Source organism: Anopheles stephensi, chromosome 3, assembly GCF_013141755.1.
Source record: "Anopheles stephensi strain Indian chromosome 3, UCI_ANSTEP_V1.0, whole genome shotgun sequence".
NCBI classification, from domain to species: Eukaryota; Metazoa; Arthropoda; class Insecta; order Diptera; family Culicidae; genus Anopheles; species Anopheles stephensi.
Window position 1 is genome coordinate 3,711,343 of NC_050203.1, and position 14,417 is coordinate 3,725,759.

A 14,417-nucleotide genomic window follows, 5' to 3' on the forward strand; every position below is an offset into this window, starting at 1 on the left:
ATCGTAACAAACATGGTCATAGGTCACCAGGAAGGATGGTTCGCCAAGATCGCAGATAGCATCTCAGGTTAGTCCTGTCGGTTTCAGACGGTGATGGCGCAGCTCATCTAACGTAATGGACGGTTATTACTAGTACTAGATTATGTACTAGAACGCAGCGACACTCCGCACTCTCGCGCCGGATGGGACGTGTGGATTGGTCGGCGTGTGCGGTGTGACCTCGATATATTTATTTGCAACAAAAGTCGCCCCGCCACGACGCAGCCGAAAGGGAAATAAATACCATCCTTAATCGTCCCTTTGCGAACTGTGTGTGCAAACACATACCCATCACCATCCAACTGCCGCTCATCTGCCGAGCAAATTAGTTGCGAATCACAAAAATAAACTTTCGTCCCGCAAATCACGCACACCCGGCCCTGGTGAGGCTCGGTAGAACTGCCGCTGTCTCTAGTACGGTTGCCGGACGGGGCGTTCTAATTTTAATCGGCTTCGGATCTGTTTGGTTCGTTTTCTGTCGGTACACCGGTTTTTGTTCATGTAGCTGAGCGTGCAAAACATGACTCGAAAGCGAAGCCGAGAACTACTATTCAAGGTTCGCTCCAGAAATATGGGCAAATCATTAGCATTAGAATGGGGCTAATGCTGTTAACCGGGCAGCACATCATTCCCCAAACAAACTACATTAATAAACCAAATGAACTGCGCTATGATCTGCGATACGATTAGATGTCAAAAGCTTTTAGTAACTACCTATATTAGTAGCCTGTAGAATGAGAGGAATGCAGGTCGAATTAATCCCAAAAACCTAGCTTTCAGTAGATGACTTGCCTAACATAACCTTGGCCATCCTGGAACAAACGAGTCAATAAATCTTGGATTCATAGGAACTCTCCTCCCAAAACAAACTCTTGCAATCTATCTCCACTGATAGGCCCCAACCGTGAGGCTGGTGGACTGTTTGTACAAGTGACGCGCAACACTTATGTCAAATTTGCTCCTCCATGTGCAATTTGTGAGTGTTATGTTTCGCTCTCATTCTCTCTCTCTCTCCCTCCATCGCACACTTACGCATTTGGGTCAAGGTTGAGTTCTCCGTCGGGTATGAAATAATCAGTGTTTTCACTGACAGCCTCCCAATCTTTTTCCTTTTCGCAGTCGGCTTTCTCTTCTTCACTATCAGCTGTTTGCCGGTTTACAGTTCTCTCGGACTTTCACAATTTAGGACCAACTTGCCATAGGCCCCGGGGGCTAGGTTTGGTTAGCTTGAACTTGTTTGCGCGTCAAACATAACTCACACACCTTTAAGCTGGTTGCTGGTTGATGGTGCCGTTCCCTTAAGCACCTGCGGATACCAGAGTCAGCCAACCCCCAGTGTGACAGGTGGAGGTAGTTTTGACAGCGCTCTTGCCTTTATGATTCAGATTCGCGACGTGAACTTGAAGCTAACGAACGAGCTTTTTCATGGTCCTCTATGGCGAAGCCTATTTCACCCTATTAGTGCACGGTGTGCAACATCCTTGGGAATCATGCCTTCTAACCCCCACGCTCGCCGGCACGCTGGGGCGGTCTACACCTCCGCCAGACAATCAAGGAAACGGCAAACTCACGTGACACTACAGTAGCGGAACGGCCGTGGCTGTGACGAATACCAGCCGAGAGAAAACCGGCAAACGAAACGGACATCCATACCGGGCCTGAGACTTGGCTAGCATTATTTTGGCAGGGGGACAAAACGAAATGAAAACAATTGAACCATTTAGGCAGGGGAGGGGGGGGGTCACAACAGAAGAAAACTATCCGATGGCTCGCCCCCATCGCCCACCCACCACCCCCTATTTCTCCTTCCGTTTCTGTCAACAACTGTCAATTGCTAATCGTCCGACCGTGTAGTGTGATGGCGTGTAGTGGGAATTTTGGCGCACTTGGTGACACACAATGCCGTTTGGGTTTTTGGGTCAAGTTCAGCCGAAAGTTTTTTGGAGTCTCGCCCTCTCTCTCTCTCTCTCGCTCCTCCGAATCTCGTCGTTGTACGAACCTTGGTCTCACGGTGATGCGAAAAGCGGAGAGTAGTAAGCAGACAAGATGGCAGCTTGGGACACTAGACGAGGAAATGGAAGCCACTCGAGTGTGATTACTTAAGCCTCCTAAGCAAAGTGACAACTGTTTGAGCGTTTCATTTGTGTCCGGTTGGCTTGTATCATAAACGGCCGCATATGCCTTTCCTTCCAACACGTAACAAGCGAGCTCGGTAATTAAATAATAATATTTTGATTTCTCGCCACATACGCCCGTTCAAACAAATCAGCGGCGGAAACCGTTTCTCATCAAGGCCATCTGTAACATCTGTTTCGCACAGTCGTACGCCCTCCGTGGGTGCAAAACGCGCGCGCGATAGCGATCATCTGGTTTGATGTTATTTTTAAACATATCACCCAGCGAAACCGCCAATTATCGCAAATGCGTGGCTGCAGTACGTGTAATTAGCTAGCTAGTCGAAAAGAAGTTGGGGGGGGAGGGGGGGAGCGAACGTCTAGCTCGTGCAGTTGTTTCCATTTCGCTCATGCTAATGTATCTACCACAAGATCGCACTCGACGTCGGGAGTGCTCTACCCTAGCTATGAGATAACAGATCAGCCGCTTAAATGAAGATCTCGTACAAATTCCTCGATGAAGTTCAATTTTTCGTTGTTCATATCATTCGGGGACACTCTCTTCACACGGAAACGGCAATCATTAGTCACCTTCTCCATTCTTCACGGAGCTTAGCTGACTAATCGTTGACGAATTGCTGACTGAAGCGTCGACAAATCTAGATCACTCAGCGGACACGTCTTCCGTCACTTAACAGCGAGGCAGTGTGCGTGCGTGCGTGCGTATGAGTTAAGTTCTGCCACTGTTCTGATATTGTACGGATGCAGGCCTGGTTGGTCCGGTCTGGTGCCGAAACGGGATGAAAACCAATTAACCCACTGGTCAGGAAAAATGGGTCATAAACGGCCAGCCAGCATCGAACCATTCTTCATCACTTTCGGACCAAAAAATCCTCGCAGCCGGTCGAACGCGGTAAATTAAGTAAACTGGCCACCCTGAACACCCGGGAACCTCCCCAAAGGACGACGGATGCGCTCCGTTCCGAGAAAGTACGATGTGCGGCTATGCGCGATCTACACGACTGTCAAACAAAGAGAAGATCAATCATCGTCAAGTAGAAGCCGGTCAAACGGAAAGGCCAAATGCGGTCACCTGGGGGGGATGGAAAACGCGTACGCGCCACAGTAAGATCATGTGTGGCCATTGCAAGATATGGGGCCGGGAGGATGGATTCAGTACGACTGTTTACCTTAACCACAGTCCCAATTCTTTCAGGATGACTTTTGTGTTTTCTTTGTACTTAATCCTTTCTAGTGACGTAAACAAGCCTCAGTAGAAGGAGGTGATCATGTGCAAAATAACTATCTCAAACGTTATTTTCAAGGTACATTACGTGGGAAACCCTATCCAACACCGAATCAGGATGATTGAGTAAATTGTATCGGTTGTGGTGGATTGTTTTTGCTTCGCTAATTATGCTACTGGAACAACCCATTCCTTGGGGTGGAGACGGGCCTCCCGTTCTCATACCCTCGCTCCGGTACCCTAGTTTTTTTTCCTGCAATCCATGCTGACACCGCGCACCAAATGGTGGCAATTGTCACCAATATATTTACCAACGCTCGGTACATGTCGGTCAAACACAACCTCGCAACCTCCACCGATCGAAGAATTAGTGCTGAGTTCTGCAAATCGTTTTTACATCGCCTTCACCGAATGCGGTTGGGTTTTGTGCCACTTTACGACCCAAGGGTTGCTTGTTGTTGTTGCTGTTGCCGTTTGAACGAATGTTTTGTTATTGTTCTTAAAGCGCATCAGTGATGTCCAAATGGTTGGTTTGGCCGATCAGAGGTGTCGAAGCTACGGTTAGTTACAAGGCCGCGAGTGTCCCACATTTGCAGATTCCTAGGAATGAGTTCTAATAATCTGGTGCATGTTCCGTTTCCACAGAAGAGCAGCCTCAACAGTGGAGCAACATCGTCCATCAGGCAACATCTCCAGCAGACGTTACTCGGAAGGGGAAAAAAACAACACATCTAATCCAACGACGAAACTATCGCCCAACGCGAAACTACCTACGCTGCCATTTTGGACGCACTGATTAGCACGCCGAAAGACATCGACAATACACCGCGGCGCACCATAATTCACGGTCATATGCTTATCAATAAACGGCGCGGCACAACCGTTGTAGCCTCCGGTGGTTTTGGTGCTCAGCGCTCCACAAGGCAGCCGAAGGTCGTCCTCCACTTAGCGCGAGTGCGCGAGGCGATCAATTTCCAATAGTGGAGCTCGCGGCGCACTCGCCGCGGATGGAACGGTTGCCGGGCTTCACCTTGGCAACTATCCGATAAGATTAGATGAGAGCACACCGAGAAGCGTGCCCGAGGTGGGTTCCAGTGCGTTTTGATGGGCATCAATACGGGGGTTTTCTTTTTTTACAGCGTGTGCTACCATTTATTGGCGAGGTGGTCCAACATTAGTGCCTAATGGATGTATGCACACATCGATTGATTTCTTAACGACTTTTAAATGCTCTAGATCATTTACATCTTCAATCAAAAGCATTTGAGAGCTACTAGTTAACCGATTCGCTCACACTGATAATGCGGATATCCATCACGAGCCTAAACGATCGGGCTGATATCGTGCTATTCGGTTAGAACTGGAGCACGAAGGTATTTCACACTTGCAGTATCTCCTGATTTGATCATTGCGAGCACTGCTCATTACATACAATCGGTACAGCCAGGAACGCAACTCGACTGCCTCGTACAACAATACGCACCGAGGTTATCACTCGTCTAACGGCATGTTGCTTCCGCTCCGATCGGGTGCGGGTTTTTGCACACCGAAGGGACGCCCGGGTCGAGGGTCACGGGAGCTCCCCGGAAGTACGCCGGGTGATAAAAGTATGATTAACTCGATCGCAAAACGCAAAATGGTGCAGCAAGTAGGAGGCGCTCGATGCACGCAGCAGACCACGTACTTGTACTTCACGGGTAATTGGTGCACTAGACAAGGCGCTGGTGCGTGATGTTTCGAACGGCGAGGAGTGGGCATGATGGAAGGTTAGCCGTAAGGTTGGCTTATTGTGTGTAGGAAACACCACAGCCCTCAATTAGGATAAATGGATTTGAGTTAGAAACAATTAGTGCTGCTAGACACCACTATTGGAGCGGCTTATTTACAAATTATCGATACACCGTAGTGAACCCGACTGCTTGAGTCCCGCATCATGGTTGGCATCTTAAATTCTGGAAGTTCCTAACGCATTTGGAGGTCAGACCTGCATCCTGAGGTATTCGATAGTTTTCCACCATGCCGTGATGCGCTTGTCCTCCATCTTAATGCCTCATCCTTCTGCACCGTGATTACCGTAGCGTCATGGTAGCCGCTAGACAGCTTATTTACCAGACGGCGCTCGATGCAGGTATGCGTACAACACAGGAGCACAACACATCCGTAAGCTATTTATTGTGACTTTACTCCCCTCTCGGCAGTCCTCAACCCCCGTGCCAAACCACAAGCCGGCCGCCATCAACCACCATCAAGTTCACTCTTTGTACTCAACAACAGCAAACGCGACCAGCAAAAGATATCGTTATTTATTCGTTTATCTTCACGAACTGGGCGGTTTGTTTTGTTCCGAGTGCGCGATCCGAGATCGTCCGAGCTGCACAGCGGCACATGCAACTGCACGCGTCCCTCACAGGGCTCACTAGTTTGGTGTCTTTACTAGCCGCGCGCCGTAAGGGGGATGTGCGTTTTACGACCGAACAAATTGCGCCAATCGGCACCAAGTGCACCAGCAAACACACACACACACACACACACACACCCCTAGCTGTCTGTGACTTCCTCCCTGGCTCGAGCGAGAACCGTGAGGGAATGTAAAATATCTAGCTCTTAGCTCACGCCTAATGCTCGCACCAGACACCCATAGCCCATCGATCCGGGTTCGGCAGCGGGCAAGATTCGGCAGGTTACAGCTTGCCATCCTGGTGCGCGGTGTACGTTACCCGACCGGCGTTGCAATTACGCGAAAAGAAAGAGGGCGTAAGTCTCAAGGCCAGTGCGCACACATTTCTCCCGCGCACTTGTCACTTAGAGAAGCGCAACAATAACCAGTGCCGCCGGTCGCCACAGATGCACTGCACTGCAATAGTGGCTTGCAATAGTCTATCGATTTTGAAGGTCGAGCACGATTTGTTTCGCCGTTTGCGCGCCAGGAAGGAAACAAAGAGACGATGAGTTGGCCGCCTTCTGCTAGCCGGATGGATGGACACCGAGATATGTGCGCATCCGTAACTCTCTAAGCCGGCTGGCTGGAGCTCGATTTGCTAGCGCTGGGGGGTTTGAGAATAATGAAATTGGATAAAATACTACTTGGACGAGCGCCAACGAGACGGTTCGACCGGTTCGAGTGAGAATAAATGGACCGGGAAGTATATTTCGGGGAGATGTATCCTATTAGCTTTGCTGCGAACATTCCTCAGATGTCGTGTTCTAGCGGGGTTTCTAAAGCGTGCCCTCGCTGCTCACTCGAGCTTGATGTAGTCAAAGTATCAAACATAAAGCGCACATCTTACCGCAATTGTCTACTTTGTGTTACTAGCGAGTAATTTATTCCACGTCTCGCGAGCACTTTACACCTGCACTACTCCGGCTGGCTGTGGCCGTGCAAGTGCGGTACGATCACGCTAGAATCAAGATTAGGATCACACGTATGCAAATTACCCTGAGGTGGAAGTAATTTCGGCCTAGCGCTTCCCTCTCCTGCCGGCGCGAACTGTCTCCTTGCGATCAATTAATAGCTTAATTAATGTGACAGCTCTGGCGACACCGACCCAAGTCTCATGATCGAAAGCGATATCCCACCCGCTTCCTTCACCACGTGGTGCGTGGTTCTTTGATCGCAGCACGCTCGTCTATAATTTCCTAGTGCGCTCGGGCCGGACCTCAACTCCCTTTGGAGGTCGCTGCATCTCGTGGGGTTCACAACCTACCCCAACACGGGCGCGATGAGATCGGCCTGTACGCCGAGACCCCCGCCGCCCTGCTGCTGGACCGATCCCGTCTGATAGTGGCATTAGTAGTCTATCGATTATGCTAATCCGGCCAAACGCTGCGTGGCCGTATGCATTTGCTGGAAGCTGAAGCGATTGCATTGAGCCTGCTGCGCTGCTTACGGCATACGCGGAAGGTCTTAGAATCGTATCGCCCGTGACTCAAGCTCGTTAGGGTGATGGAGTGTGATGCATGGAGTGCTCGTGGAGCTGAGCCAAGCCGGTGGGAAGCAAGTTAGCTCATGCAAGAATCGCAATAAACCAACAGCAACACAACAAACAATTGTAGCTATTGATAAAGTCGATAAGAATCGAGTAACGTGTGCGCGTAAATGTTTATGGGATGCAATCTGTTTTGATAGTCATGCCATTAAACCATATTACACAAATAAGCAAAACTTTTATGCAGTAAATATAAAACTGCTTTTTAAACGGTTTAAAACAATCGCTTTGGTTGCCAAGCAGACTGGACATTGAGGGTGATCTTTATTTGTACAACATGCGCACATTTTAATCTCTGATTCGCATTTAAAGAAAAAAAAACGGACAAACCACACAATTATGAAAGCAATAAAAACCAAAGTACCGTCCTCCACTCATAATACATAACAGCCTTCCATCATCTAGCCTTCCGCGGTCACTCACGAACCGGGTGACATTGCGGCTGTGTGGCAGAGCAGACACTCGCGAACACTTGACGCCCTCGTCGCACTTTACTGCCCGATGCACTTCTGAGTGCACCGAAGAAACACGAACCTTGTACCCCACGTGCAACCGTTGGCTGGATGGTTATTCCGATTTGCTGGATGTCTCGCAGCACTGTAAGCGTCCAATGATGGGGATATAAAGTTGTGTAAATAATAATGGTTTTATTTCTGCCGAGTTGTAAATGAGTTTATTGCAATCTTATCATTGAACTTCCTGATCAGTGAGTAATGTTTGGTGAATATGGGAGAAAATGAAGATCATCCAGCGGTTCTCTCTGTTTGAGTTCGTTAATCGAGCGGGAGGAATGCTTGAATGATCCTTGCAATATAAGATGAGCACAGGTTCGAATCTCGCTACCAATAGTAGATAATGTTATCGATTAATTGGTTTTTTACGAGGCTTGAGTCATCAACGAACAGTCTTTTCTCCAAGAACGCAATGTGATTGAGTAAGGGAAACGCATATATTGTTAAAACGCAACACTGCTATCTCGAATAGAGAACTACGCGTGAGGCAACAGGCAGTCGGGCAGAGGCAACCTCTCTGGGACGGGGTTCGTCGGGAGTGTGGTGACTTTTACTTGGTCCGCTCGTGTAACATCGACGGCGACGTGCCTTTTGCACATAAACAGAAGCCGCGTGCCGCACTGGGGCGAACGAAATTTTACATTTTGCCAACGTAATACGGTCTCAACCCTCTCCTCTCTCCCGCTTTCCATCCATTCCCCCTTCCAGCAAATGACCAATTTTGTTAAACAAAATTCTATTGCACTGCTTTTGCTTTTGCAACAACGTGCGGTACGCCTTGGTCGCGTTTTATTTTCCTGCTAGTGGCAAATTTTACCCCAGCACGTTTTACTACGATGGTGGAAGATGCAGGTTGCTCCCCTATTTCGAGGATGGAACACTCAGCCTCAGCTCAGCATCCCCGGTTGTTGAGAAAGGATTCAGAGCGGGATCGCTTCCGGGAAACGAAGATCGTGCCAGTGCGCAAATTTTCGCTCGTGCGCGATTTACGAGCTACCTACAAAAAATGCTGTTACGCATAGTGCATTTAAGCCGGATCGAACAAGTCTGTGTACGTGTGTGTAAAAGCGGTCATTTTGAAAATAATGCATTCTAGTAGAATTTTATTACCAGCTTTTTTTACGAAAATAAGAAGGTAGAGGCGTTGGACAGTAAATAACTCAAACGTCAGTAACGCCAGCCAAACTTTAATGACATCAGCATAATTCGGTTCTGCTTGCTTCAGGCTCCCGCACGTGGATCTATTTCTGGGCCCGTTAGCTACAGGCAGGAGTTTTGCTTTCAGACGTTTTGTATCGTGATTCAATATTGATTCAAACACCTCACATCCAGCTCCAGGTTGTTTTGTAACATTGTTTTGCCAAATTTGGAGACTGCTATTGTCGGCTGGTACGGATAACAGATCATTCCGGGCTACAGTCAGATACTGCAATTCCGATATTTGCCCCAACTTTGAGGCGCTATTGGTTTAGGTACAGCTGCACAAACCGGGGTGCCGGAGCCTGTTGCTTTGAGCAACAACGACTAGGCGCTGTTGACGTAAGGGTTCGACGAAGAAATACGATAACACAAACACCGTATGATGGGCTTCCCGCGGCAGCCAGCATACATCACCCGCTTGCTGCACTGATTTTAGTAGACGGTTGTGAAATAAATGTCCCTCCACTATGCGGTGGCAATAGGAAGAAGGATGCACTACTGACCTCGAACATCTTCGCATTGGACCGCGAAGGAATCAGTGGCCAAAGAATGCTTCAACTTTTGCCTTGCTTGTTGGTGTGGAACTCTATTAAACCTTCAAATTTATGGAGATCTTTTGCTCTTCTCATGCGATCACTCTCTGTCTCTGTTTTTCGCACTACAAACATTCTCACGCATCAATGCAATAAAACAATGCCGCGAGGCTCGAAACCTCGTATCGCCCGCTACTGCTTCCAGCTGATTTCGGACGATCCACACTGTCGTCCCTGAGCAATTTATGGAAATATTCAATTGGACGGTTATTTTGACCATTTTTAGCTTGTTTCTTCACTAAGGCACACGATGGTTTAGCATATTTCATCGCTCCCCTCACTGTCAACCCTCTCCGCACGATCGTCAGTGGGCGGAAAGCATTAAACATAAAAATGCAGATTTTCAATGTCACCCGAAAGAGCCCCCTACGGCAGGAAAAGGAAATCCGTCGGTCGGAAAATTCGTCACCCGTTTGGGGTGTTGTTTTGTTTCCCCCTCCGGCCACCAATACCGGCGATCGGCGGTGTTGCTGGTGGTGTGCGTGTACGATCGTCTACCGATGGCAAACACAGCCATCGCGCGATACGGAGCCGTGACGATCTTGCAAACTCTCAAGGCCGCCGTGCCCCTGGTGGAGGATTTTTTGATTCTGTTTTATGTTCGGCTGCGTGTGGCTGCGCTGTTGTTTTGGGGGGAGGTGGGATAAACCAATCCTTCATTCGCAAAACACTCAACGCACGCCGTTTTACGAAAAGTGCCTCGAGGTCACGATCAAAGCTGGGCGATCGAGTAGCATGACGAGATTTTCGTGCAACCTCCTGCGCTTCAAGAACGTGCGAGGAACAGGCGAGGATCGTGGCGGTTGGGACGGACTGTCAATCAACTGTCAAACGTTAAACACATTTATTGATATACATCTTCCTACCACCGTCTACGCTGTGCTCACCTGTTTCGGCCGTTGTTTTAGCAAACGGTTCCCTTTCGCTAATGCCGGTGACATTGGGCCGCCGGCGGTGGAGGTGATGCTTGGTTTTTTTTCTGCTGAAGGATTCGACTTCGAGCTAATGGCTCTGCCCGATTGTACCACCGCTTGATTGGTGGCTCGCTTATCGGGTGCGGTAATGGATGATCGCTATGAATAAGGCATGCTTGTGATGCAATCGATCGCCTTTCCAAAGGAGCTAGGTCCTTGCGTTAAGAATGCGAACCAAAACGATTTATTTTTCACACTTAATGTAATGTTTAGATTATTGTTTTCAAAAACCTAACTGGAACTCAACACCAGGAAGTTCGCTTTATCAGCAACGTACAATCAGTGTTGCAAATTTATTGCACACCTTTTCTATCCACCTCAAGCGATCTACCTCGATCGTATTCCTTTCCAAACTACAGCTGCCTAATTAAATACTATCCAACGCTGATTTGATCAGCGTATTGGCAACGTGTTAGGCTGCTAGACACTGGCTACAGCTACAGCTCTAAACGTCGAGAAGGCTAAACGCGCCGTAGGAACACCCTGACCTTCGACCGTGAAGCGACGACCATGCTCGTGGCCAACAAAACGGCTCGCACAATTCACGCGCCTATTTGGTGTGTAGACCAGGCGAGAGACTGGCTGAGAACGCTTTACTGGACGATATCCAAATAGATACACAGCTTGGGATTCAAATTTTTAAAGAGGAATTAGATTTTTTTCTTCGAAAAACACAAAGCAGCATTCATAATTCGAGTTTCAAAGCGCCTGAAAGTATGCAATCCAACCACAAGGATGAATTTACATTTAATCGATTTTAGCACCTTTTAGCCACGTTCACAAAACTGACAACCTGCGAGTCATTAATATACGAATAATAAAAATATTTCATGGTCAACTACCTTCGAGTGATAATTAAAATTGCATAAAATAGCAACACCCATAAATGCCAACCAACGCAACCACGCAGAAAGGTTTCCGTTGCGCCTGCCCTCCACACACACACACACACGCAGGATATCCTCCGCCATTAAAACTTCTCCGGTCCTACACTTCCGTAACCTTGCCGCAGAGAAGCATTCTTTACTTCCTTTCATGTGTGCATGTGTGTGTGTGTGTAAGCTACGGGCCATTTTCATGGCGCGAAACTGTTTGCCAAAAGAAGTAATTAATGGGTGCCCGTGACCTTCACGAAATTATGAGTGGATTTTCTCGATGGGGGTTGCACAGCACTGTACGCATCCATATTTATGTCTCTTATCAAATTGCTTGTTTGCGCTCCGTGCTCGTTGTTTTATTATCAGCTCAGTGCATCCGTAAAAGGATCAGCTATTTGTAAGCCTTTTGTGGACTTTTTAACCTCCTGACAAAGGCATTGAGGAGAGTGAATTAAGTAGTGAACGGATAGAAATAATAAGAAATCCGGAGGTAGTCGTGAAGCAGACTCATGAATACATTTGCATTTCTCTCCAGTTTCTTCTGCATATCCTTTACGCAGATTGCTTAGAAACTTCCAAGAGGACCACCAAATCGCCAAAAAGGATCTTCAAGGTGAACACCGTGCTTTTTTTATCGTTTTCTTAAAATTATTCCACCGAGATACGTGCGACCCCATCCGGTTTAGTGGTGGGTTAAACCGTCGTGCTAAGGTTAAGCAATTCTTCCAACGCACGCCGATGTCCTTCACACATATATCGACGATAGGCCCAACGGTGAACCACTTACCTTGAATCCAATCGACAGCTGATACTGAACTAGCTGCTTCCGCATTGTAATCCACAACCGATATTCCGACCTCCGATAATCCGTTTCGAGAGCGAAATGTGTGTTAATCCAGTGAGGCGTGAAGTCCCGACTCGTCCTTCGGATGTTCTCAGTAAACAGTAAGCACAGCAGGTTTCGCGTCTTAAGAGTGACTTTCTTGCACCTTTTACGAGGATCCACACTGTTTCAGCACCAACAATACCGGATTTTTCCGGAAAGATGTTTTCCCGCGTACGGAAATTGTTGAGCGCACCTTCAAAACACTCTTCAGGGTGCTCAAGTACACCCCGCACACTTGGGCCTGGAGAACACCAACCGTACAGCAACAAAACCGCTTGGAAAACTCGTTTTTCTCCAAAACTCCGCTCCCGCACACACTCACAAATACACTCACTCACACACACTTCAGCACACGAGGAAAATGCACTTCACTCGGTGGGGCATTGAATTAGAGAGGAGGACCACTAGAGACCGATCATCTCGATCGTTGTTGGTGGTGCAACTTATCTGCGTGCCGTGTGCGTATTATTATTTTTTCTGCTCGCTCATTCGATGATTATCATTAATTTCCTTTTTTTTTCTTGCTGCCGCCCGAAAAAAACAACCAACCAAACACCTTCACCAATTCCGATGTAACCAAATGCGCAATGTAACTGAAGCTCACTTTTCTCGATCTTGGTTTATTGCTTTTGCTTCTTCTGCTTGGCCCACGCGCGCGCACACCAAGCTTTTCACTCTCGATTTTTAAGGCTTTGCTTTTCCTTTTTTTAACACGAGCGAGGCCAATCAAGGCGCAATATTTTCACGGCGAGGACAATTATGAACACCACTCACAATTATGCTGCGAAGGCCGCTTGTCTCAGGGTGGCTGTATGGTGATCGGCCTACAAGCCGCAAGCCACAGTCGTCCGCCAAACAGTTGCTGGGCAATAGAAAAATGGCTGCTGCGCGACGATCGATTCCACTGAGCGGATTCTTCTGCTGGAGAAGATTTGCACTTTTCCCTCGCGCAGTTGAGGCACAACGACACTAAGCTAAGGCTGTATATAATTTGACTTTTTGTTGGTTTGTTGTTACTTCACAATTCACACTTGCTTTGGCGACACAAATTCGACTTCACCTCACGTAAGGCACTTTGCTGTTTAGTTTAAATCAGCGCTCACCACACAAAATGCACACGTGTGCGGTAACTATTAAAATTCTTCCCGTTTTTTTTTCTTCTTTTCTCTTTCTTCGGACCGTTAACAGACCACACGATGCTATCGGTATCACTGCTTATATTATCTTTGAGCGGGCAAAAGTGTCACCACCCTGTTTTCCTTTTCTTCTTCTTCTTCTGCTCCGGTTTGCACCCACACTTTCCGCGGGTGTTCCCGCCACTCGCTCACTTGGCACGATAGCAAACACTTTCACTTATCTTGTGTTTGAGAATTCGAACGAAACAAAACTCGAACTTAGTTGATTGATTTTTATCCTGCTCGATGATGATCGAATGAATCACCACAGTTTAGTGCCCCGACACTATGCACTGCACCAGCTAACGACTCCCTGGTTCACCCCGGTCGGGATGTCCTCCGGCAGGAGAACTAGGAGATAATGCAAACAACGCACAGCAAACCGTACACTGGCCAACCAAATCGAGCAACCGAAATTCGATGCGATCACGATGCACGCAAAACCAAAACAAAAGCACACAAGCGCGCGCACACGGTGCAACGCGGGAAAGCACAAAACAAAAGCCGAGGAGCACGCGTTTTTCCGCCTCGGAGCCGGACTACGCGGGTTACGGGAGATACGCGTCAACGCGAACGGAAAGTCACAAAAGAAGTGCTTGGGATCGTGTGTGCGTCGCTGGGCGGCCGAGCGACTTTCGTCGGCATTTACCCCCACTACACTATGGGCGGATGGTGTGCGTGAGTGTGGTCAGAAGTTGAGCCGGAATTATGTGGGGTGGAAATGTTTAATAATGCAATAAGGGAAATAACCGCAATTTTATTCTGATTTGAAGTGGATAGTGATGTTCGAAGTTTGCTTACTAGAGGTTATGAT

General features: G+C 48.0%; 1 protein-coding gene across 1 annotated transcript in view; it reads right to left on the reverse strand.

Moving 5' to 3' along the window:
• Positions 1 to 14,205, reverse strand: part of LOC118510137 (ecdysone-induced protein 74EF) — a 213,471-nt gene extending 199,266 nt beyond the window's left edge. Inside the window, exon 1 of the mRNA XM_036051617.1 lies at positions 12,330 to 14,205. The gene's annotated coding sequence lies outside the window, so the exon portion shown is untranslated. The remainder of the gene's footprint in view (positions 1 to 12,329) is intronic.
• Between the last annotated feature and the right edge of the window lie 212 nt (positions 14,206 to 14,417).